The following is a 27,133-nucleotide window of genomic DNA, read 5'->3' on the forward strand; positions in this document are numbered from 1 at the left end:
AGGACACGGAGTCAGAACGTTAATCAGAATAAAACAAGGAACTACAAAAAAATTGGAGAAGATTCTTATGATATGGAAATATAATAGAAGACAAATAATAGTTAAATGTATGTAGATTAGTTCACAGGAGAGAATGAGAAAGAAAGAAGGGCCAGTTTGAAAAATGCAAATAAAAGTAAAGGGAAGGAAAAGTTGGATTCCTAAGAGATGAGTAAATCTGTGAGGATGGAAGTGAAATCATGAATATGAGGAGAAAGCAATAGGGAGGATTAATTTTGACTTTGCAGTCTAGTCTCAGTGATAGGTGAAAGGAAGGAAGAAATACTGAAAAATATATAGAGGTATGTCTTCTGAAGTTCAGTTTCTATTTTAAAGAGTTTTTATTTTAATGATTTGAAAAAGTTAGAAAGGTAATCTGAGGAGACACTGTAATGTGAATCCTGATTAAAGACAGAGCGATGGCAGAAGTCGACAAAAGACAGTGACTGAATGTAAACCTCCTTATTTTCCAAGTTCCTCCTCCCTCTGTTTTGCATATACAAAGTATAAAAATAGTGTTAACTGCAAGTCCAGGTAGTCTGAGGAGTTTGTTTTATTACTGCTATAAATCTAGAATATCAGACCAGAAATTATCAAGGTTATATATAAAGTGGATTTGAAATGCCCATTCCTCCTAGACATAACAATTGCTATGTACGTATTTATTTATTCATTCATTTCTAACTAATCAAGAAATAGCATGGTATCATTGCAGGGGAAAGCTTTGGTAACTAGTCCACTGTTTAGTCAGGTTCAGATTATGTTAATATAGTTTCTGAAAATGGCTGACGTAAATAGGGAGATGTCATCCTAGAAGAGAGAAAGAAAAAAAAGACCTAATTCTTTCTGTTGCTGCTGCTGTTGCTCCAGCTGCTGGAGGGAGACAAGGCAGTTCTGCAATGTATGTTCTCTCCAGCCACTGTGAGGTTGTTCTCATCTACTGCTCTATTATTGTCCTATTTTATTTCAGGGATGAGCTTCATCAGCAGATAAATTGATTCCTACATGGACTGTGAATGTAGTGCCCTGGGAAACTTCAAAAAGTGGAAGCATACAAATAAAAATAATTATAATTTTTGTGATTGAAAGAAAAATTATAAGGGTGTGTTCCACCAGCTGGGAATGCCTTCTGATGAATTACTCATGACCACCTACAGCAGACAGTCAGAAAGTCTATTCCTGGTTTTTGCTCTCTTCCTGATTTGGTCCCCGCCAGTACCTATTTCTGGCTCCTAAATTCTTCAAAAGACAAATTGAAGCCACTTAAAAATCTTGATACTTCTCCACAACAGCCATTCAGCTAAAACTGCTGAGAGACAGATCAGGAGAAATGGTTGCTTTTTCAGGGGGAGTTCTGCCCTGTAGCTGACTGGTTTATGTCTATGTTTTTACATCAGGACTTTGGTAGTGATCAGAGAAAGCTACTAATTTGCCTTAGGCATATGACATAATCCCAAATAATTTGGGAGGGATATTTTCGCATCATGAACTCCTCAGAGTGCAGAGCACTTGAAGAGCTGCATTTTCATTGTCATTCCATTAGTGCGAACAGAAACTGTACTTGTAACTCCCTGTGTAATTCAAGAAACTTCAGTAAGAACTGTAAACAACCTGTCAAGTCTTCCTGACTTTTAAGAAATCTTTTATTCAACTCAGTGAGGTTTTACCTCACAATCTCATCTGCTGATTTTTTTTTTGCTAAAAGTGTATGGGGTTATTTTTCTGTAAACAAAATTGAAAAGGCCAACTTTCTTCTCACTAAGCTTGATCAACTTTTTGTCTCTAGCCTAGTAAAATTGTTTTTCTGTACAGAAAGATTTAACAAATTATATTAATGTAAATACACTCAAATCCATGATGTTTACTAAACATACAGCAAATGTGCTTCTCAGTTTGCAAGTTGTAACTATTTAATTTTGCAGTTCTCTGCTGGACTGCATGCCAAAAACCGATATATGCTCTGTGAAGTCTATAAAATGTGTAATAGTTATTTCCCATTATACATTATGACTGTAGTGAATGTCAAAACAAAAGTTTAGAGGCATTTGTAGGAAGATGTAGAAATCCTGGTGAGAAGTCAATGTGTGCTACAGCCTGTGCCTAGAAGATGTCAGCACAACTGATATGAGAGAGGAGATAATCATGGGCTGGTACAGGTCTCAGCTGGGGACCCCTTCGTTCTCCAAATGTCTCTCTTCTCTTCAAATCTCTGTGAGAATGCTTGATCCAGTCTTCTCTGATCCTTTTCAGATATTTGAAATGGTAAAAGCAGACATACTGTCATGAATGGATGCTACTGAAAAGGGGATATATCTGAGTGAGGAAAGGAGGAATGAAGATTTACCTTGTGCCAGAGCACCAACTCTTGTGACTCAGAGAAGGTGTTGGTGTTTGAATTGGAGAGCTGAAAGATAGAAAAGAGGCTACACTCTGTCCATTAGTGGCCACAAAAATAATATCAAACAAATGTTTGTGCCTTGGCACTATTAGACACTTGACATTGCCATCTTGGAGAGAATATTTAAGATTAATTTGCCCGTTTTTGGTTATTTAAGGCCCACAATAATTTCAGTGTCTTCTTTGTTGGGGGTTGGGGGGATCATCTTCTTTTTGAAAGCATGGCTAGGGCTTGCAAACTGAAACCTGAACTGCTTGTGTGTTAGCTTGCTAAAGAGCTTACAGTTTCTTATGCAGAGGAATGAATACCTGACTAGGAAAAAAAAAAAAAAAGCAAAAAGCATAATAGAAATTTCAATTAGCCCTCAGCTAAAGTAGGACTTGTGACTATAACTTGAGTCAGTCATTTTTCCATTTGTTCTCTCATCTCAGTAGGATTCAGTCTGATGGGATTTCAATACTGCCTAGTTGTGAGGTCAAAACAGTAAGCTTTCCTTTATCTGTGAAAACTGACATTTTTCATTTTCTTCTTGAAATAGCAGTTTGAAGCTATACTGTATGTAATAAAGGGCTTCTGCTTTCTTTTCCAGAGATAGCTAGTGCCCACTACCCTAGGGAGTGACCTCTATGTTTACTTTTTAAAGTGCTTTGGTATCCTGAAATACAACTTGCTGTGTAAGAATGTCAGTTTCTGTTAACATTAAGTCAGAAGCTTGACAGTTTCACACTTTTACTACTTCTGCTTGCTGTTGCTGCTAAAAAAATATAATAGGTGAAATGTCATAAATTTCACACTCAGGCTGGACAAAGCTTTGCCTCTGGATTTGTAAATGTTCATATAGAACTGACAACATATCTTAAACGCTTCCATTGTGGAGGCTTTGCTTCTGGTCTGACATAGTCAGAAAATGAATCATGTTCTACATGAGCATTTTTCATCTAGTAGAAATACAGGAGGCTCACCAAAATCAAGAGTGACTATGATTTTATCCATAAAAGAAGATTAGCTCACCAGGGCAGAAATTGTTACTTAATGCAAAGCTGTATGACATGCACCTGCAGGAAGGTACTGCTACTGATTAATTATACTTAGGTGAGAGATGGTTAACAAAAGGAGTCTGAGTCAGGGCCTTTCAGGAGACATTTAGAGGAGAGCAATGAGATCCTGTGGAATCTCCACAATGCACTTTGTCCTAGAAGGAGTTGAGAAGCAATCCTGCATACAGCTGCAATATAATGCTGAAATTTAGCTCAACTCAATAACTTCAGTCATTATTATTTATATCATATCAGTGGCCAGCGACCCCAGTTGCAGATTACAACTGCAGTGAAATCATAAGGTACAAACCAGGGCCAATTTTACATACATACACCATAAGGTATCAAAGTGAAAGAGCTCACTTACAGTCTACTTTGCTATATTATGAAATGCACTTCTCTGGCCCTCAGACCCCTGCTGCCAAGGCAGGTCTACTACTGCTATCAATGGAGAGGACAAGTTGGAAATGACGATCCTGTATTTGATAAAAGTAAAAGGCAGGATCTAAGTAGAGTATTGAAATCTCAGAGTATTGAAGAATGGAGAGATAGTTAAAAACACGTCTTTGTCTACATCCTACATCAAAGCTCTCTAGGGCACAAAACTTTGTGACTTCAGATCTCCTTGAACTCTCACTTGCCACTCCAAACCACTCTGTCCTCACTTGCTAGTGTGCAAAATTATTTTTATTTCCTACACAAAGACACCCTGAGTTTTATCCTATACCTGTATACACAAATTCCTGACAGAATACATCCTATTAGTGAAAGAGCAACCATCCATTCCAACCTCAGGAACTCAGCAAATGATATTGAATGGATGTAATCATACCACACAACCTCTTTTTATTACATGGTACTTTTAGCTTTTCCTTATCTATGAAGTCTTTAGACTTTAATTATCATGAACGGCCTTTGACACCGTTTCCCACAGCATTCTCCTGGCAAAACTGGCTGCTCGAGGCTTGGATGATCGCATGCTTTGCTGAGTAAAAAACTGGCTGGATGGCCGGGCCCAAAGAGTTGTGGTGAACGGAGTTAAATCCAGTTGGTGGCCAGACACGAGTGGTGTCCCACAGGGCTCGGTTTTGGGGCCACTCCTGTTTAACATCTTTATTGATCATCTAGATGAGGGGATCGAGTGCACCCTCAGTAAGTTTGCAGATGACACCAAGCTGGGTGGGAGTGTTGATCTGCTCGAGGGTAGGGAGGCTCTGCAGAGAGACCTGGACAGGCTGGAGCGATGGACTAAGGCCAGCTGTGTGAGCTTCAATAAGGCCAAATGCTGGGTGCTGCACTTGGGTCACAACAACCGCCAGCAGCGCTACAGGCTTGGGAGGAGTGTCTGGAGAGCTGCCAGTCAGAGAGGGACCTGGGGGTGTTGATTGACAGCCAGCTGAACATGAGCCAGCAGTGTGCCCAGGTGGCCAAGAAGGCCAATGGCATCCTGGCTTGTATCAGAAATAGCGTGGCCAGCAGGGACAGGGAAGTGATCTTGCCCCTGTACTTGGCACTGGTGAGGCCGCACCTCGATTACTGTGTTCAGTTTTGGGCACCTCACTACAAAAAAGATATTGAATTACTCAAGCGTGTCCAGAGAAGGACAATGAAGCTGGTGAAGGTTCTGGAGCACAGGTCGTACGAGGAGCGGCTGAGGGAACTGGGGTTGTTTAGTGTGGAGAAGAGGAGGCTGAGGGGAGACCTCATCGGCCTCTACAACTACCTGAAAGGAGGTTGCAGAGAGCTGGAGATGAGTCTCTTTAACCAAGTAACAAGCGATAGGACAAGAGGTAATGGCCTCAAATTGTGCCAGGGAAGGTTTAGACTAGATATTAGGAAGTATTTCTTTATGGAACAGGTTGCTGGGCATTGGAATGGGCTGCCCAGGGAGGTGGTGGAGTCCCCATCCCTGGAGGTGTTTAAGAGTAGGGTTGACTTGGCACTTAAGGATATGGTGTAGTTGGGAACTGTCAGTGCTAGGTTAACGGTTGGACTAGATGATCTTCAAGGTCCTTTCCAACCTAGATGATTCTGTGATTCTGTGATTATCATATTTTTCCTCTTTATGAGAAAGAACACAGAATTAATGAGAACAATATTCTTTAAAGAATAAGAAACTGTAATGAGACTTATAATTCACTTACTTGAATTTTTATATATAGATAACGCATTAAAAGAATTCTCATGTAGCAAAAGCATAAGCAATTTTTGTTTCACAGAATACATCTTCTGTTTAATAGGTTTTCACTTCATATATATACATACATACTTATATATTCATACACACACATATATTCCACACTATAAGGACACACTGAATTTAGCCACATGAATCAGGAGTTAAAGTGAGAAGAAATTAAAACTAGGAAAAGAAAAAAAGGAAGTAAAGAGAAACTTTATGTGTGACATTTCAATAACTTTCCAAAATTCATTTCTGCAAGCCTTTACTTCCAAATTGCAGATTAAACATGCATTCAATGATGAGAGCAGAGTGATAGTTTGCATTTGAGGATAAAGAGTACAGATTGAAAAAGAAATTGTGCTCATCTATACGTGCAACAAAATTTGTACACAGCTATACATCCTTCATAGGAAAGGGCTTTTTGGTGAATCTATGCATTTGGTAAATGCAGAGAAAAATTCAATCTCCAGACTGAACAGTCCCTGCAGGGAACAGTCTGGTACTCAGAAATGATACTTATCTCTAAATGTGGACTCACATGTATTTTACCTAACAAAATGAAGGTTCTGCCATTTCTGATCACATTTAGGGCTTGTCCTGCAGTACTACTGTCCATGTCAACTATCAAGAATACTGCAGATGTTTACCTCAGTATAATTACCTGCACAACTATTAGCACTAGTTTGTGAGGAAAAAAAAAGGACATTTCAAGTCCAGTTCAAAATATAACATTTTGACTTTGCAACTGTGACAATTCAGGAAATTCTGTATAAGTTATTAACTCCATCTCAGCTTTAAAAATTGTTGCATCCTGGAATACTCCAGTGGGTGAACTCAACAGTAAATGTCAGGCCTGACCCCCCTGAGATTAGGGAGATGAAGATGATGGAGAACAGCTTGCCAAGAGGGAATTTTATAGTGCTGGGATTCCTTCACCCAACCCTCTACCTCTGGAGGTAGCAGCTGGACAGACACAGAGGTTCACAGAAGTAGAGAAAGGTCAGGCAGGGGTTTATTTTCATAACAGATTAATCTTATTTAATTGTGGGAACAGTGTAGGGAGAAAGAAACTAATTCCACACAGAAGCTGTGCTCCTGTGGTGAAGACATACGCACAGCTGTAGGAGGGCCATATGCTCCTTTTTAAGCAGAGGTCATAAACCTCAGAGCCTGGGTATGTTGCTGGTTGTTGCAGTGGGAACTGCTGGAAGAGTAACTGTTCCTTACTTTGTGTGTATACAGGAGGGAACTATGCATTTTGGGACAATATTCGTGCACCACTTTGTAGCAGCTGCTAAGACAAAACCTGTGTGGTATCCTTTGGCAATGCATACCCCAGAAAAATGTCACCTAATTTTGAAGAACTTGATCAAGAAACCACATTCGCAAAAATGCACACTGGTGTTATTTTCAGTCTGTATGTTTCTTAATGTTTTCTAATCTGAAAGGGTTATTTTCAGAACCTTTGTAGTCTTTTTACTATGTCTCTGAAGAGGTGAACTGTAAAATCAAAGTACCTCCAAGATTTCAGCTCTAGAAAAGAATATCTAAACTAAAAATTTGGGAAGGGGCTCGAGCCACCTGACTCTGTTGGTTAGATCTCTCCTCAACAGACTGTGAACCAAATATATACAGTCAGAACCGGACAGGGGTGCAGAAAAAACTATTTCCCATACGGGATACTCCATTTTATATTCATGTACACAACTGGTATTTACACAGTACTGTGTTCATTTAGATTTTAACAGCATATTATAAGTGCTATCATTAATACTGAAACTGGTACTAATACTAATGATCTGCTGCTTTCAAAAACTACCACATCAAAACCACTCCAGCAATAGCTCCTTAACATTTCTATCACTTTAGAAAAGGAATGCCATGAGGGCTTCAAACACATAACAACAACCCTCAATTTTAAACCTGAGTTATGAGTTTCTGTATGCAAAATACAGTGTGTGTGGTGGACAACCAGCAAGTCGAAATTTTTTGTGCATTATAAGATTCTCATTAAGAATCACAAATATTAATTAACTATTAGAAATTGAAAATATAGGTAATTATTTTATAAAAGGACTAAGCGTGTTGTTTCAGGATACTGTGATGATTGTTCTTAACTGAGTCTGCACCTTTAAAGTTATAAGATTTTTTTATTCCTCATGACAAGGTTGCTAAATGTGGTGATTTAATGATGCTCCATGAACTATTCCTGTTATACATCAAGCTATATTAATTCCTCTGTGTATTTCTGACATACGTAGGGTATGGCTACATGGAGAACTTAATGTCTTCTGAATTCCAAAGAGGCTATTCAAGTGCCTTGCATCCACACAAAAAAGGTCTCTAGTTTGGTTTAAGGTCTTTAGTACTCCCTCTTATTTTCATTGCTAAATTCATCCTTGGAGACCTGGACAGGCAGCAAGGTAAAGTGCTTTTAAACCTGTACTAATAAAAGTTTTCCTGCTGTGAGCCTTATCTAGCAGCTTTCTGAAGTCATTGGGAGCTGTGTCAGAAGCTTTAATGGAAAGAGGCTTCATATATTCTGTATTGTCAAGTTCACTTTCATTGGCATAGGATTTTGCTAAAGCTAACCCTTGAAAATCCCTGAGAGAAATGACAGACAAAATTGCTTTCAGATTTACTTTGCAGAGTTAAGTCAGAGACCTCTGGTGTTGTGATATGTCAGCTCCTTTTTAGCACACCAAAGAAAATTTTTTCTAGACATTATACTACATTATAAACATTGTTAAGACAGATTTAGTGGAAAATAAATATCTCTAAGATATTCAAGGTTACAAGTAGAAAGTTACAGAGAGAAATGAGGCCTTGGCTGTAGGAGAAAATACAAACTTGAATCCATATGAAATGCAACAGGATGGTTCTTTCATGGTCATGTGAGACACAAGACATTATAAACCAGGAAATGGATAATTAATTTTTCATTAAGCAGATGGAAACATCATATTCTCCATCAATCTTTTTCCTCTCAGTTAAAGCATAGATTTAAAGATTATTATAAGCAAAAAGTTAGCAGTCAGCATCTTAATCAAATCTTGGTTAAAATAACAGAAACAATGAAGATATTTGCAAAACTGAAGTAACAAATATTATTATTAGCATTTAAAATAATATAGATATTTATATGTTTTTAAAAAGATTCTATTTCAATCTAAAAATGTAAAAAAAATTTTTGCAATTAAAAAGTTATCTTCACGCAGTTATCTTCAAGGGTTCGGGAGAAAAAGCAGTATAATGGAAGGCTGTGCTTTACTGCACAAGCTTAATTTGCTCACTCTCTGCTTCTTGTTGCTAGTTCATTCAGGATAAAGCATGACATTTTGAAAATTATTTGCAGGTGAAAGCATGACATTGAAAAGCACAGCATTTAGCAAAACTCATCATATGATGTTATCAGATTCATTGTAAGGGCATACGCTGCCCTCAACTGGTGAGGCATCCCAGGGAGGGAATTTAAGGCAAGGCTGTCTCACTCCCATGCTGTGCCGGGAGCGTGCACACAGCATGACAAGTAGTTGAACCCGCAGCGTGCTAAGCAGAAGCTTTCCTACCAGATTACTCCAGGTCACAGTGTCTGTCCCTTCTAGGTACTGGCATAATTTTAGCTTTCTTCCTATACGGTGACATGCCTTCCTAAAATTCAGCATTAATGATCCAGAAAACTCTCAGCAGCTTTGAAGTGGTAGGATATAAATTACCTTGACCTGTGTATTTTAATACATTCTCCAAGTCCACTCTTTGAAGATCCTGTTCCTTGTAGCGGTGAAAGAAACTCCCTCAAAATACAGATTGCCAGCTCTTCACAAACAGCCACTTGTTTCCTTTCCTTATAAATAATGTGTGTCAATATGCTTCACATGGAAAGAATAATCAGCTGTGAAAAAATGAAACAGCAAACAAACAGATGAAGCTATAACATTCACTGTTTGTTTCTTACTTTAGGAAAACCAGAAAATACTTATTGTCAAGCATGCGTGATGAGTTATTTATCAAGCCAATTCAGAAATGCTGAAAGTACTCCTACAAAATGTCTATACAGTGGTTCTCTGATAAGGAACTGTTGAGTAGGACTAATGAGAAAGGGAGAATCTCAATTTGAAAAATGTTTTCCAGGTATTTGATTTTATTAAATATGGGAATGGAACTGATGCTTTTTGAATTATTTCATGGAAAATGAGAGAGAGAGACCTCACTCTCCAATAACTCAAATCTTTTGTAAGCTGGCATGGGTTTATGCAAGATACAAAATCCCCAAGACAATTCTTCAGGGAAATAATTTGGTTTTCAGATTGGGAGGGCTACCAGAATCTGGTCTACATGAGTCAGAAACTAAAATGTTTGCTATTCATGAACTGTATAAAATTTCTGTACTTCAAACATCTTCAAAGGAATGTACAAATTACGTTTTTCTTATTCTTCCTCAAGAAAAGCTGTTGAATCGTGCTGATTTCTCTCCCAAGTTCAAACTGATTAATCTTTTGAAGGTATAAATAGTGCTACACATTTGTAACATATTGATATGTGTTTCCAAAATTCCTATATTCCTTTAGTCATTTCCTAAATTAACTTCCTTTGGAAAATCTATTAGTATTAGCTTGAAAAGCTATAGTTAAAATTATAAAAGAGTTTTCCAACATGACATCCTGACCATCTAGAGGTTAACTACTCCCTAGATGGAGATGTTTCTCTAGATGATCCACTGTTTTAATCATGAAACAATGAAAGGAGACTGAGGAAGTTATAATCTTGGCACCTGCTTTACACAGCAAATATAAAGTATTCATGTCTGAAATAGAAATAGTTATGAGTAAGAATGAGGTATCTCTGTCCCTTGTTATTAGCATGAAAAGAGATTTTCTAAAGCAAAGACTAGACTGCGGTATAAATTATTTTGATAGTATCAGACATATGGCTATTATAATCTTGTACTAAACGTCTTTAAACCATAATTCAACTATATAGCCTAGGAGTACAAATTCCAAGGATTTTTCTAGTGTGCAGTATTATATACTTATTTACATAAAGTATCAATATTTATATACACTGATGGAGCAACAACATGACTTGGTTTTCTAAATAAAGATGGCACATATCAGTTTGACAGACACAGCTGAGACAGCTGAGTTTATGTTTCTAAAAAAATATTCATTTTGTACTTTTTTATAGAATACTGACAAGGGAATTGCTAATGAAGATAAAAATGATAAGGGTGGGATGTGTAACAGACAGGTGGTTCTGTAGAAATTACAAAAAGATGTAAGGCACTGTTTTACTTTCCAGTACTATGCTGAACATTGTCAGTGTGACTATTTTAAAAGAAATGAGATGCACAATGTGCTGTAAGAAAGAAAATTTGTTTTTTATTTCTACAAGTTACAGACCATATCACAGAATTTTCTAATTTGTGGGTTGTAATTAGAATACAGACTTGATAAGGTAAGTGGCTTTAAAAAGTTTTACAAACACCTTTGCTATAGCTCTTAAAGCTTTGGTTCCTTGATGAAGTTATTACTATAAAACACTACATTTCAATGATTTTCATAAAATCATAGAATCATAAAATGCTTTAGGTTGGAAAGGACCTTAAAGATCATCTAGTTCCAACCCCCCTGCCATGGGCAGGGACACCCTCCACCAGATCAGGTTGCTCAAAGCCCCGTCCAACCTGGCCTTGAACACTTCCAGGGAGCGGGCAGCCACAATTTCTCTGGGCAACCTGTTCCAGTGTCTCACCACCCTCACGGTGAAGAGCTTCTTCCTTATATCTCATCTAAATCTACCCTCTTTCCATTTAAAGTCATTACCCCTCATCCTATCACTACACTCCTTGATGAAGAGTCCCTCCCCATCTTTCCTGTAGCCCCCTTTAAGTACTGGAAGGCCACTATAAGGTCTTCCTAGAGCCTTCTCTTCTCCAGGCTGAACAACCCCAACTCTCTCAGCCTGTCTTCATGGGAGAGGTGCTCCAGGCCCCCTGATTACTTTCATGGCTCTCTTGTGGACCTGCTCAAGCAGGTCCATGTCCTTCTTATGCTGGGGGCCCCAGAGCTGGATGCAGAACTGCAGATGGGGTCTCATGAGAGCAGAGTAGAGGGGCAGAATCACCTCCTTCAACCAGCTGGCCACACTTCTCTTGATGCATCCCAGGATACAGTTTGCTTTCTGAGCTGCAAGTGCACATTACTGGCTCATATTCAGTTTTCCATCCACTAGTGCCCCCAAGTCCTTTTCCTCTGGGCTGCCCTCAACCCACTCATCGCCCAGCCTGTATTTGTGCATGGGATTGCCTTGACACACTTGCAGCACCTTTCACTTAGCCTTGTGGAACTTCAAGGAACCTCTCAAGTCTGTCAAGGTCCCTCAGGATGACATCCCTTCCCTCCAGTGTGTCGACTGCACCACACAGCTTGGTTTTGTTGACAAGCTTGCTGAGGGTGTACTCAATCCCACAGTCCATGTCACCAGTAAAGATATTAAACAACACCAGTCCCAATATTGACCCTAAGGAACACCACTTGTCACTGGTTTCCACTTGGACATTGAGTTGTTGACCACAAATCTTTGAGTGTGAGCATCCAGCCAATTCCTTATCTACTGAGTTGTCCATCCATCAAATCCGTGTCTCTCCAATTTAGTCACAAGGGCGTCATTCAGGACTGTCAAATGTTTTGCACAAGTACAGGTAGATGTTGCTTTCTCTTCCCTTGTCAATCAGTGCTGTAACTCCATTGTAGAAGGCCACCAGATCTGTCAGACACAATTTGCCCTTAGTGAAGCCATGTTGGCTGTCACCAACCACCTCCTTATTTTTCATGTGCCCTAGTATAGTTTCCAGGAGATTCTGCTCCATGATCTTACCAAGAACAGAGGTGAGACTGACTGGACTGTAGTTCCCCAGGTCTTCCTGTTTCCATTTTTTAAAATAGAGGTTATGTTTCCCTTTTTCCTGTCAATGGGAACTTCACCATACTGCCACAACTTCATAAATATGATGGATAGTGTCTTAGCCACTTCATCCACCAGTTCCCTCAGGACCTGTAGATGCATTTCATTTTATTTTGATAAGGCCTTATTTTTAAAAACCAAAGATACAAATATTTTAAAATTTCAACCTTAGCAAGTGTGGCTGTAATTTAAGCTGTTAAAATTATTGCATAAATATAGTGGAGAATTACATGATGGTTTCTCCATTTATATGGATCTAAAATTTTGTAACTGTGTAACTAATAGTAAGAATTTTCTCTGTCAAGGATCAATTACCTCACTTTTGCTAGTGAATATCCAAATATCAGAAGTGTTTTATTGGATTAATAATAAACAGCAATGAAATTTCAATTTTTCCTGTTGTCACCAGTGAGAACTTCAACATAACATAAATTTAAAAGAAACAATCTTGCTTGATTCATAAAGTAATATGTAGATAAAAGTAATGACCTTTCTGATACTAATACAGGTTCCATGTCATGTTGGATTACCTCACCCAAGCTGCTTAAAACTGCATGAATCAGGCATGATTCAAGCAATTTGACATTCTTTGATATAACTTAACACTGTCACCACACTCTAATGAGTCACGTAAGTCATTAGGAAATAGACTTGCATAGTTCCAGAAGATTGTAACTATTTATTTTACATGCATATATTTGTTTTGTAGGTGTCAAAGGACACAAAAACAAGTTGAAAACCTGAATGAATAAACCCATTCCTCTTATTTGAATTGATTCTATATATTAAATTATACACATGACAACATCAACAGCCTCTAGTCAGCAGCAGGGGGAAAAGGTTCTGTATTATGCCCTAATTGGTTATTAAATTATAATTTCAAATGCTCCTGTGTGACTTCCATGCCTAATTTTATAAAACTTTAGTTTCCTCTGCTCTTAAACACTCTTGAAACTTTATCCATTGTCTTGTAACAGCAGCAATTTTTTTTTTATAAAATGAGAATTATTTTTCTTTAGTATTTATCTCAAGGGCAATAAATCAATCATCTGAATAATTTAAAATAAGATTTCTTTTGAATGGTCTTCTCCAGTTGAATTACAGCTCAGGAACTGCAGGATGACAGTCTATCACTTCTTCTGCTTTGCATCAGAAGAGATAATCTTAATAACAATTTTAGTCCTAACGTGGAAGAAACCTTGTCTCGAATCAAAGTGAGGAAAATGTTGTCATTCAGGCAGTCAGGGGTTTCAACCTGTCAGTCTATGAGCTCTGCCAAGACTGCATTTCTTAGTCTTTCACTTAGCAAGTTGCCATGTTCTTTGCAGGAACAATTCTTTACTAGTTTGAATGTGTGAGAAATGATCACAAAGTTGAGTGACCAGCAGAAAAATAAAATAACATTGCTCACACCTTTGTTCTGTGGATGCAAATACTTACACCACAGATTAAGCAGTGCTGAGTCAGAATTTTTATTCTCTTCCTAAGCAAGGTTTTGTATCTGTGTCACATACTCTGTACATATGTTTTGGAAGCAGATCTTTCCTTCTTTTGCCTCACCATGGAGGACTTCTTTAAGGAACATGGCATTATTAGAAACAAAGTGGATTTTAGCTTAACTTTTTTGTCATTCTAGAAACATATCCAAACAGACACAGAATAGTTGCTTTATTCTGTAGTAATTTGATGTCTTTTAAATGTATTAAATGTCCTCTAAAATGTAGGGAAAATGTTATGTGTGTACTTGTGTCTCTATTATTGTAACAAAAAAAAGATATTTCATTTATAGCATATAGTTACATTTATTAGCACAATAGCCATTTATGATGGGCACCTACCTATTCCTATACATTTTAAATAACAACCTCTACCAACATTTAGTGTGTTCTCTCAGAAAATGTATTAAAATATTAATTTAAGTATTCCCTTATTTTTTCTGGGAAGAAAAAAATCCCTAGTTCTGATGTTGTCTTCACATATTTAACAAGAATTCACACTTTTTAAAGAACATGTTGTCACAGCAGTTCCATTTTTCCAAGCCATGTTGTGGTGATTAAGATTTTATTAATTACCTCAGGTACTAATGCTCTGTTGTGTGTGGGAACTGTATTCCTTGCCATTCCTGTACAGGTGAACGTATTTGGAACCATACTATTTTCCAGGTCCACAAGTTAAAGTCCAAACAGCTTTTTTTCTCTCTGTAACTCATTACTGACATATTAGCCGTCATCTCTTTTTTTATTGGCGTACTCCACTTCTCCACCACACACCCCATTAGCTTACACTTTAGGTCCAGTTTGGAGCCACACTTTTCCTGGAAGAACTGAGGTGTCATCTCAAGCACTGTTTATTCCTATATTTCTTCAGAGCCTGCATTTATTAGACACTAAGTTAAGTAATTCAAGGCACAGTACCTCCAGATTAGAAGCAGAAACTGGCACTTAAAGGTAAATGAGCTGGTGGTCCTATTTTGCTGATTAAGGATACCAATTAAACTCAGACACCAGAGTGAAAAGAGTAGGCGTATTTTACTAGTGATAACCAAATAATGTAACAGTGTAATACAGAAAACATGCAGTAAGAAAAGGCAGAATAATGCACCTAAAGCAACAAATAGGAAAATATAGGGTAATGCATCAAATCATTACTACACGAGAGAGAGAATAGTAATTAAGAGAAATACATCACCACTTGCATATATTATCATCATCATCCAGATTCGCAAACGCTGGGGAGCCCCAGTTACAGCGAGGATTTGGAGAGCCTGTCCCGGCAAGTGGGAAATCCTACACGGTGCGTCCACCCGTAGGTGATGCATCCAAAGTCGCTGTGAGCGGGTCCAGCCTTATATACTAGAGATCGGCAAGCCAGAATAGCTGGCAACTTTGTTTTGAGCGGAAAATTTCTGGTTTCATTCTCCTGTTGGATTCCACCCAAAGCCTGGCCAGGGTTCAGGGGGGAGACCAAGGGAGTTTCTAACATTGAACAAGGCTAAACAAGGGAAGTTGGATACATTCTCTCAGCATTTCGTCCTCACTACTGATTATATTCTAAGCTGCAATTTTCACTAGTGAGCTTACATATTTTGTTAATGATTACACACTAAGTTAGCCACTTTGGCTTGGGGCCTGTTGTTCAGGCTTCAGTATTTCAAAGCTTTAGCACTTTTTGCATCAGCAGAAGTGGGTTGTTATAACTTAGTACAATACCTACTAGCACAATGGTTATCAGTTATAAAATATACAGGATTCATCTATAGGTCAGCTCTGGCTTGGGCCTGTTGTCCAAACCTTAGCACTTCAGGTCCAAGTAGCATAAGAGGTTTGGGGAGGGAAGAAGGCTGTGATACAGCTTCATCTGCTGCCAGACACTGCAGTCTGGTCCTGGTTTCCATAGTAGACCCCTGAAACATGGAGTTATATGTGCATCTACCTCAGTGTCCAAGCCATTGAAGCAGCTGAGGAAAAGGATGAAAGGGTCCCTATTTGCAGCCACTTGTCCCTTCCTTCCCAAAAAACAAGTAGATAAAGGCTGATAAGTAAGTAATCTTTGGCTGAATCCTGAATTCTAACTCCAATACATGTTTTAGACATGGATACTCACATTTGTGTTGGTAATTGGTTGAGAAAGCACAGGAAACATTGTGTCAGAATAGAGGCTGATAATTTTAGGTAGGGGGCAGCCCTTGAAAGACAAGAGATGTGTTGCCACCAGGATAGACAATATAAGGCAGGGAATACTTTGGGAAGCTCATCATCTGAGTCCCAATTTAGTCACACAGAAAGGAAACACATATTACTTACAGGAAATGGGCTCGTGTCTTCTTGGTCCAGTGGTTGCCCTCCAGGTCTGTAGTGGACATTTGCTTCTCAAAGTTAATATTCAAGTAATGCCTAGAGACACATCCCAGAATTAGAAGTCTCTTTAGTAAAGAAATCTATAGACAATAGTAAAAACCTATCTCTGCAACAAATGTTTGTAATCTGAATCAACAAGACAGTGAAAGGGGAAATGGAAACAGAAAGAAGTGAAATCACTTGCCTGGGACCATAAAGCAGGTTAATGGAAGAGCTGAGAATAGCACCCAGTTATCTTGAGAGCTGAACACATGCCCCTCATTATTCATCAAGCCATGTTGTAATATCTCCTCATGGTTCTTGTTGGGATGCATGTGCCAGATAAAAACAGTCCCTGAGCTCTTCTGAGTGCAGGGAGACTTGATAAACCTCACCTTTGCCAGAGAAAAGGAAATAGAGTGGGGGTCATCTTTCAGCATCCTTTCTTTATGATTTCTCACTATTTTTAGACACTGATAAAAGGCCTAAGCATGTAAATATATGTACTAATCAAACTACCACTTTTTTGCTTCCCTGTATTTCAGTACTCAGGTCTTCTGCTGAGTGAGATTTCTGAACATGCTTTAGGAATACTTTATGCAGAGATATGACTTTTTAGCAATTTAAGTTATTAAAAGAAAGCTTTCAACATCCCTTTGAAATATTTGCAGCCTTACGTGAGAGATTGATACTCTGTGCTGTAGTTTATACTTCATCTTTTTGTGTCTTTACTTATGCCTGGGTTTATTTACATTTAATTGTGTTGTGAACTTGACAGTCAAGGTGAAAATTTTACCCCATCATAGAATGAACAAAAATATTCCTGCTATATTTTTCTTCTCTGTGGTACACAAAATCTAGGGCTTTCTCTCTTAACATCAGTTAGGAGAGTTCAGAAAAGCTCCCTCCTCAAAGCAGACATAGATGCATTGGTAAATGCCCTAATAGGCATTCAGGTACATGGTCAGAATAAGTCTCTTGCCAGCTGGTTTTGCTACTGCTGACATAATAATGTCAAAAGTGGTGTTTTGTCAGGAGAAGCTCTGTTTTCATTGCAGTGATGTCTTCATAAACCTATGTGAGTATGCTGATGAAACAGTGTAGTTTTACCATCAATCTTTTCCAATTTGAAAAGGTCCCCACTTCTGATCTTGTACTTGACCCATCAATGACATTGAGGCTTCAGTGTATCAATAGCAATGAGCAGAGTCACATTTTAGGTAATATGATTTTCAGAAAATTTCCTTCAACAAGCCTTGCACTGATTTCTTGTTCTCTAATAAGGAATTGTGAGTGGTAAAGCGTAATTTTCCTTAGCTTTTATTTTTCATGGTGAGTTCTTATTCTGGATTGGAATAGGCATTCTTCAATGAGACTAATTTCCATATCAAAATTCTGATTTCTTAATTAAATATTTTCATATGAATAAGTAGGTTTTGAAAACTTTTAAAAAAACATTTTTAAAAAAGTCTTTTAAATTTTCTATATTGAAATTTTGGGGCTTAAAAATACATAAGATATACTTTTGTAATCTTTGTGTGAATTTTTAAATGTGAAATGTTTAACCTTGTCAAAAGGAGGTATAACTAGAACTAACACATATTCAGGATTTCTAGTTAGCTTCATTGCCTTCCTCCAAGCACCCATGAGTTATCTTAATTGCACGTTAAAAAGATTTTCAAAACTTTGAAATATTTTCAAACCCGGAGTTTGAAAAAATTGATATTTAGTTTTCTTCCACTTCTTCCTGCTCTCCTGAAAGACAGAATGTTTGAGAGAGAAGCTGATGGTCCCGCATCATCACACCTTTCCCTATGTCCTAATTAAAGAGTAGTGAATCCAGTGTTCTGGAGGTTCAGCTTCAGCAGCCTGCATGTTTATTATGAAACTGCTGTAAAAAACTGGGAATAAATCCTTTGCATCTCCCATAAAAACCAGACCGGGTGTTATGGAGGCTCTCAAATAAACAACCAACCACCAAAATTTAAAAATTTATTATTAATACAATTAACTAGCTCTCCATAAATTACAGGTTCAAATGACTGTGAGAGGAGAACAGAACAACTTCCTAGGGTTTAATGGCAACCCGAAACGCAGAACAAAGCACCACTCCCTAGGGTTTAACGGCAACCCAAAATGCTGTATCACTCACCTAACAAGTGAGGGCTCTCAACCTCAGGTCCCAACCCAAGTCATCTCGAGGAGTTTCCTTGGGCAGCATCCCAACCCAAGGGGAGAGTCCTCAACCGCAGTGTGCTGCTCCAGGGGACGAGCTCAAAATGGGTCCCCCAGGGGCTCCATTTATACCCAGGCTGAATCTGACCTGTAGTCAATAGCGGCTCCCATTGGTCAAGGCCCCAACTACTCTGAAGCCCTGAGAACAGGCAATCAGGAGCTACTGCACTTCAGCAGCCAAGAAGCTCTGCTTTCATTGGGTGGATGCACTTGCCACACCGGGCAATCCAAGAAATTAGCTATAATGAATTTATAACTCCAATATTATTTTTGCTGGTAATGATACCAATGCATATAAGAATTCTTAGAGCACATATTCCTAAATCTAAAATAAAAGCACATGTGTGGAAAAGAAGTTATCTCCTACTTCCATTGAATGTTTAAGTCTCTTTTATTTTTTTTTTTTTTTTTTTTTTTTCCCTGCAGCAGACATTTTGGGCAAAACTCTAGCTCAGACTGTAAGGGAAAAATAAGGTGAGTTATTCTGGCAGTAGGAATAACTTGTTCCTTGAAAGAAATTCTTCAGGGGAAGCATCCCTGGCACTGAACGCATTAATAGCTCTGACAGTTACCAGAGAGCAATTGGAAAAATCCACAGGCAGCATGTTACTTACTCTTACTAATAGCTGCACTGGTGACCATTTTTATTGAGTATTAGACTGAACAAGGAGTCTGGGGACCCCAGACTCAGGGTATTTGCAATTTCAGATTAGTCAGAACTGCACAGTGTGGTACAGAAAGGTAAATCCAAGAAACAGATATGACAGCTTCCCTAGAGTTGCCAGCACACTTGCTCATAGATTCTTTACGTCTTACTTCTTTTTAATTTTTTTGGTAGTTTAGTGTTGTGTTTCCCTGGGACATGTCACTCCTGTCACAGACAAAATCTGTCATTCAGCTTGTTCAACTTTGGCTGAGGGCCTTTTCTTTGTATACAGAAAACAGATACTCGTATCCTTTTCCCCATCCCTTTCAGAAAATGAGATTACAGTCTCAATCCAAGACACATACCAGTTCAGAAAACTAGACAGCAGAAAGAAAAACGGTTCAGATGATGCAGACAAATCTTGGGAGTCTGTGGATCATCTCAATGCATCCTCTGGGCCATTGGTTTTCACCATTACTACTGATGACTGCAGGAAAACTCATACTCTTCCCAATGTCCTGGGTGCTAAATAACTACTAAATTCTGTGTGAGAATTCAATTAAAAATCCAGGTCAAAGGCTTTCCTAAACAAGGTAGCAAATCGGAATGATGAGCAGAGACCTCACTGCTGACTTCACCAAAGGCAAACATGGCTATCCTCAGATCATCCACTTTATCTTCCTTGGACTGGGGGATGGATAAGGATTGCACCAGTGCACAGACACTGGTGGGAACACTCCAAGGCATTCAAAATCAGGCCTTCAGTTCTGTACCAAATGTAATGACAGTCTGCTACCATGCCACAGTGATAAATTTTTAGAAGCAGCTTATTTTCTGTAGCAATTTTATCTCAGCTTTGTCTAATGCATAGTATATCGCAGCACTTAAGAGATACTTGTTCTGACTCCTTCCTCCATTTCTCATCCTGATTCCTTCCCTTGTAACATTGTGTAGTTTCAGCTTTGGTAAGTGCCTCACTGACTGTAGGCTGCTTACAGCTTCAGCTCTTTCTTTGGTAGCAATTACACGAATATTTAAACGAAAGGGTTCTATCACCAGAATTTTTTTAAAGCACATTCACTTTTCTTGAGTCAGGACTACTTACACTAGAGTAGAACAGTGGTAAGGTGTGTATATATATACTTTAGAGAATTTGTTTTCTAACGCAATTTTAAATCTTTTATCTGGAACTAAGCATGTTCTAGCTATACAATGGACCATCAGAACAGCCTGGAAAGTTGACCTGGTGCTCTGAAAGACCTGGACCTTTAAGAGAAACAGGGATGGGTGTTAGCAATACCTTAGCAGGTGTGCTTGAGTTTTTTCATGATAGGGATGGGAATAATATCAACTGGTTTCAGAATCTTTAGTTTGGAGGGGTAGTGGGAGTATCTAGCTGGAGTTAAGATTGGTGCAACTGAAGCTGTAGCATGCATGGTGGTTAACAACTAATCTGCTGAGTGCAAATCAGTAGAGGTGCAGAGGTGAAAGTCTGGTGTATTGTTTGGAGTGCGGCTTTAAAAGGAATGCTCAGTATGAGGTTTTGAGACTAAGGGCAAGAAAAAGTAACTGAGGAACTAATATGTGTAATATGGGGCTGGATGAGTCCTCCCAAAGGAATTATTCCCTGAATAATAAGGATGTCTTGGTTAAATTCACATCTCCCCTCCACAAGATTGACTGGGAGAGTTCTTCATTCAGTTGTATGTGACAAAATTTTTGCTTATATAATCTCCTTTGAATTATTGTATTAGGCTGTATCTAGCTAGGTACTTTCTAAGGGTGACCTTGAGCCAAAGAGACTGAGGTTGTGTAATCACCACCCTTATACTCTACACAAGTAAAATGTGGATAATATTATGCATTTTGTTTGAACTTAAATATTGTGCAAGCAATGGTATTAGTGAAAAATAATAGTACAAGCTGGAACTCCTGGTATAGAGGTTTTGGATACTTCTAACTCCACACAGTTTATACGAAGTAGGTGGAGACCCAATTTCTAATTTCACAGATGGAGAGACTTAGATGCAGAGAGATACAAGCAAGTACTTTTAATATAGACCAGTGGGAGTTGCATGTATGCTTAAATGGCTTTATTTTCATGGTTGTGGTAAACCTACCAATAACTTTAAAGACTCAGATGCTGAATTGTTTCTTGTGTCGAATGATCTTACCATGGTGTTACTAGGCTAAGTTTCTTAATCAGGGCCACAACAGATTTATGTTGACAAAAGTGAGTGTAAAAAGCATCTGTGACACTAGTTAATAATTTATGTTGCTTACAAACTGCAGCTATTCTATATTGAATGCTTGACAAACAGCATAAGAATATTACCTCTCAAAAGAGCATTTTGATACACAAGTATATGTTTCATAGCATAATATTGCGTCAGTTTTCATTCCCCTGCTCAGAGATGTTTCAATCTAGTGCCTGAGTACCCAAACCATGTTTTCCTCCTTCATATTCATCTTCTGCTTACCCTAGAGGATAAGACTGAATTAGTGACAGAATTATGCTATTTCCTTGTGTCCTCTGGGGACTGAACTATCAACAACTCACTGCTTTGAGAAATCTTTACAGCTGTGAGTCAGAGATGACCTTTTCTGAGACAGACTGAAGGCTTTGGCAGGGGTGTGAAGTTGACCTTGAATTGTGAACTAAACTTTTCCACTTTGATCTCTTGTGATACTTATCACTAGGATGTGGCTCTACTTGTGACATGCCATGAAAACGGGGTTTTGTGCAACTTTTAAGCAAATATGATACATACGCTTCCTAAGTCTTGGTTTCATCCTGTAATAAACCTCCTATGAAGGATATGTACAGACAGTTAATTGTTTCCTGTCCCTACTGAGCCAAAATCTTGAGCTTTCCAGGCAAACTTGATATGTTTGAGTAAAAATATGATAACAAACAATATAAACAAGTAGAGCACATCCTTATAAGCTGTTGTGTTTATCTTCCTTTTTCTGTACGTGGGGAGATGCACTTGGCACACAGTGGGGATGGCTACCATGAAGTTTTTCTAAGTTCCCTTATTTTTAGGGTGGACTCCAGCTCATGATGCATATGGAAAGTTCATAATAAGACCGTAAAATCTGTTACTAATGTAGGCTGCAATATGAACGGATGTAATGGTAAGACTGCTTCACAGTCTTTCACCACTAGCAAAGTGAAAGAAATTCACCACATGTATATGTGATGTGAAAAAGTAGAGGTCTGCTTTTTATTGCTTGGCATGATATACAGTCTTAGTCATATGAAAAGGGACTTGGACAAGCAATGCTCTTCAAGCACATACTTTGACTGCATTAAATTTTGGAATTTCCTAAGCAGAGGAATATTTCAAATAGGATTACTGTAATTTTCCTGATGGGAACAAAAGAGATGCATAACTTCTACCTTTGATGAACTATTTCCTCAAGGAAAGAATATCAATATTTATCCTCAGAGTATTTCTTTCAGAAGCTGCAGAAGCAGTAGTTAAATATGCCAGGGGCTGTACTAAAGAAGCCATTTTGCAGTCTGTAGCACACTTTGCTGTTTCTGTGAAGTTCAGGAACTAAACCATGTATCCCTGAGGAACCATTACGCAATGTTTCTATATTCCTTATTGTTATTATTATTGAGTAGAATGGCTGTGATGTAATTTTTATTGTCCCATTTGTGAATAGTTCTTCTAATTAGATAGGTACATTATTCTATATGTATAAATCCTGAGTTGTGGTTTATATGTGTATGACACAAAGGTGTTACACAATAGATAGCAACATAAAAGACTACTCAGCTGGAATGCTGTGCCCCATTTGTCCATCTCACTTCAACAAAGGGTTGAATCAATTGGAAATAGTCCAGATGAGAGAAGCAAGAATGGCCCAAAGTGATTTTTTTTGTTGTTGTTAAAAAAAAAACCAAACAAAAGCCAACCAAAAAACCACAAAAAAGCCCACTACAAAAGAAACCCCTTGCTGTAGCAGGACAGGTTGAACAAATCTGTGATATTTTAACCTATGAAACAGAAAATATATCCATTTTTATATATACAAAAAGCTGTTACAAAGAAGAAAGGAAGGATCTGTTTCTTGATTCCTGATGAGTATGACAAGAAACAGTAGACTTAAATTCCAGCATGATGAATTCAGGTTAGATAGTAGAAGTGTTTCCAGTCAGCAAAAACAGTCACTGCCTGTGAAGGCTGTGAATTTGCTATCACTTGAAAGAGAGAGGCATCTGTCAGGAGCAGAGCAGCTCATTTTACGTTGGGGTGGATTGATAATTTCAGTGATTGCTTGAGACCCCTTTCAGTCTGATTATGCAACATAGAATTGTAAATCTATGGCAACAGAAATCTGGTGTACCTAGGAAGTGTAAACCCCACAAGCATAATTTTATATGTGTTTGCATTTGAATTGTGACCTACATAGTACAGAAATGCCGGAGTTTTGTCCTGCTTCACATCAGGCATCTTTCATAACCAAAAACTACAATGAATAGAGAGTCCTTCCCCCCTCCCTGAAACCAAACCACACCAACCTTTTTGTAATTTGTTCGTACCCAAGGTTGTCATTCAATGTTTATAAATAAGTAAAACATAGATGTTCATCTGTAATACAGTTTCATATCTGTGAAAGGTCTATTTAAAGTCCAATCCTAAAGACTCTGTTCTTTTCCTTGGGTTTTACTGCTACTATAAAGTCTTTTCTTGCATATTTTAGGAGTCAATGAATCATTAACCAGAGCTACTCTTCTGCTGGAATTTATCATTGTTGAAAATTAAGGGTTTATTCCCTTAATTGCTCCACCCCAGTTCCTCTCTTCGAGTTCAATGCAACAGCTTGAACACAGTGCCAAAAATGAACTCCCTTAAGTCCTTAGTGGAGTAACCAAAAGTTGAATTTATACATTTATATCCACAAATGTTAAACGGTAATATTGTATCCTGGTTATCAGAAGCACTGGCAAGAATATAGTAAGCTATTACTAGGCACTGCGGTATAAAAGCTATTTTGTAAAGATATTTTTAAATGTTAGTAGAAGAAGGAGTTTAGGATGAGTTATTTATTCAAGCACTGAAGAAGATATTTCCAATTTTGCCTCTCTAAGATACTATGTTATTGACTTTATATCTAGAGATGAAAAAGAATAGTCATTAGAAAGAATGAACTTCACATTTTTAGAGGTCTTTATGAAAGAAAATGTAGCCTCTGACCATGACACTTCTTAAGAAAGGGTCATAATATTCATCCTCTTGCTATATCTGCCCTTTTCTGTCCTGAAGCTGTCATTAATGATTATCAAAAGGTCGAGGAGACCAATAGTAAATTCTGTTTACCACTAGTAAAGTTCTATCATTGTGAGAAATAAGTTCTTTCTGGAACTGGTGTAGTAGAGTTTGAGAAGTGTTTTGTAAACATACTTCTATACTATAATAGCTAGTTTTCACATCTGGTTTCACAAAAGATAACATGAGCAATCCAAGTTCTATTTGATTTTCAAAGTTTAGTGAAAAAACAGACAAGAAAAAAACAGGGAAAAAAGAATACAGATTACCGTCACCTTTGAACTAATGGTAAGACAAAGCTGAACAAAGACTTCTCCTTTTATGATTCCAAATATTGAATGATGTTAATATAATTTTTATACCAGATTTCACTCATATATCTATAATGTTGATTAGGATAGTATGCATTTTATTTTGTTAATATTGTATTTATTAAGAGCTTTGGTTTATTGAAGCATTCACATAAAATCTTATTTGTTAGTAAGACAGAAGTACTAGTCAAAAGAATATAAGATGCACGGTATTAAACCAAAAAGGTGTGAAATCTACTTGTTGGAGATTTGTCGTTTCTGCTTGGTGGACAATTCCTTCATTCTCCAAAGAAACTGGTCATCCAAACTGACACAGCAATTTTCTGACTGGCTAACTGAGGACACCTTACATTTCTGAGGACAGCATGACATTTTCATACACATTATTTTAAAATGTCATCTGGAAAGAAATCACCTAATATTTGGCACTTACAAACATCTGAGGGTTATTGTCAGTGAATATTTCTTGATTAGTTTTTATGTCTTTTTCACTCTTGTTTAATTAATATATAATTACAGCATTGTGAAGAGTTTTTCTATAAATGTATGTGGCAAATAATAAATGAGGATCACCTTAGTTCTTCCATGTGTTGTCCAACAGGAGGTTTGGGTCAGGATAAAATAGCACAAACAACACTTACATGTTGTCCTCATAGTCCTTGGGACTCCTTAGTACACTGTTTCAGTATCTGTTAGAGTGGGACTGAAGAGCATCTCTACCTCCTCCTCCTATATCAGAGATCAGAACTTGGACCAGGGCGTGAATTTTGTATGATCAAAATGACTTTTTTTTTTTCCCTTATTGCATGTTTTATGGGCCATGTTCAATAGTGAAAGAGAAATGTGCTCACAGCATTTTGGCTTAGACTAGGATGAGTGGTGTAATGAGGAAGATAACTATTTTCTAAGAAGTGGAAAGCAAATGAGACTTTACCTACTAAATCACAGGGTTATCCCCTGAAGTATTGTTGGATGGAGCTGGATTGAGGCTTTCCAGTGAGAAAGTTTAGATTCCAAACCTTCTGAAATTTGTGTGAGTGCTTTAATAAAAGTCACACTGAGTGTATGTGCACTGTGAAGGATCTCCAGGAGGATATGGTCAGTTATTCACTCCTGATAGCACCTGGAGTGGTGAAAACACTCAAGAACACTTATTTATGTGAATTGTCTCACTGCATATTATCAATGCTCAGAAGAAGAGAAATAGGCTAGCTGTCTGATTCTCTCATTAATTTAGATGCAGGGTTCATTTAGTCAGATGACAAAACAAACTTACTCTTCATGATGTGTTGGTCTAGCTCCATGTAGGAAAATAACAAGGCTCTGAATGAAGAAAAAGATTAATTTTTTTTTAAGGATCTTTAATGATCTTGCATTAGTTTTTAAGCCATGCTTTCTGGTTTGTTTTTTGTTGGTTTTTTTTTTTTTTTCCTCCACAATATAGTGTATGGTGTATTATCACAGTAGTTCAGTATGCCCCTAAAGCCAAAATATGATTTGTTTTGTCTGAAATTTTACACCTGACTGTGTTCAGTTTATTAGTACAATATTCCTTTAAGAAATCCATAATAAAACCAGAAGACTGAAATGATGTTGCAATTACAGTTTAAAGCTTTAGGGCTAACGTATATGTTAAGCTCAGAGTGAAAAATAGCCTTCAATGATGTTGGTTGGTATCCTGGCTCTGTCTGGGGAGTCTGCTTTTAACATCTTTGGAGGACCTTCAGGTTATTTCAAATTATAAAGGTATGAAACAGTCAGTATGAGGAAATTCAATTCTTAGAAATGATCCATAGTCTGCCCATAACTCAAGCGTTTTACAAAAATCTTCTCCTTTATCAAATTTTCAGGGGAAGGTAAATATTTAAATGAAAATATTATGAAGGTAAATATTTAAATGAAATACACTATCATGTGGAATATTATATGACTATAAAGGATCTTAAATAATCAGTCAAGAGTAAGAAAACACCTGAATTAATGTTGTCCACATAAACCTAATTGGTTCCTGTTCCTTTTAGGTATCCCTTAGTACATAGCTATTATGATATCAGCTATAAAATGTTTTCCAAAAGACTTGTCATTTCTTTCAAAAAATATATGGTGTTCACTGAAAGAACCACCATTCCATTTTATATCCTCATCAAATGCGTACCTGTTGTCTTTTTTGCTGCATAGTGCATAAATCCTTCATCCTCATAGGT

Source organism: Strix uralensis, chromosome 4, assembly GCF_047716275.1.
Source record: "Strix uralensis isolate ZFMK-TIS-50842 chromosome 4, bStrUra1, whole genome shotgun sequence".
In the NCBI taxonomy this organism is placed as follows: domain Eukaryota; kingdom Metazoa; phylum Chordata; class Aves; order Strigiformes; family Strigidae; genus Strix; species Strix uralensis.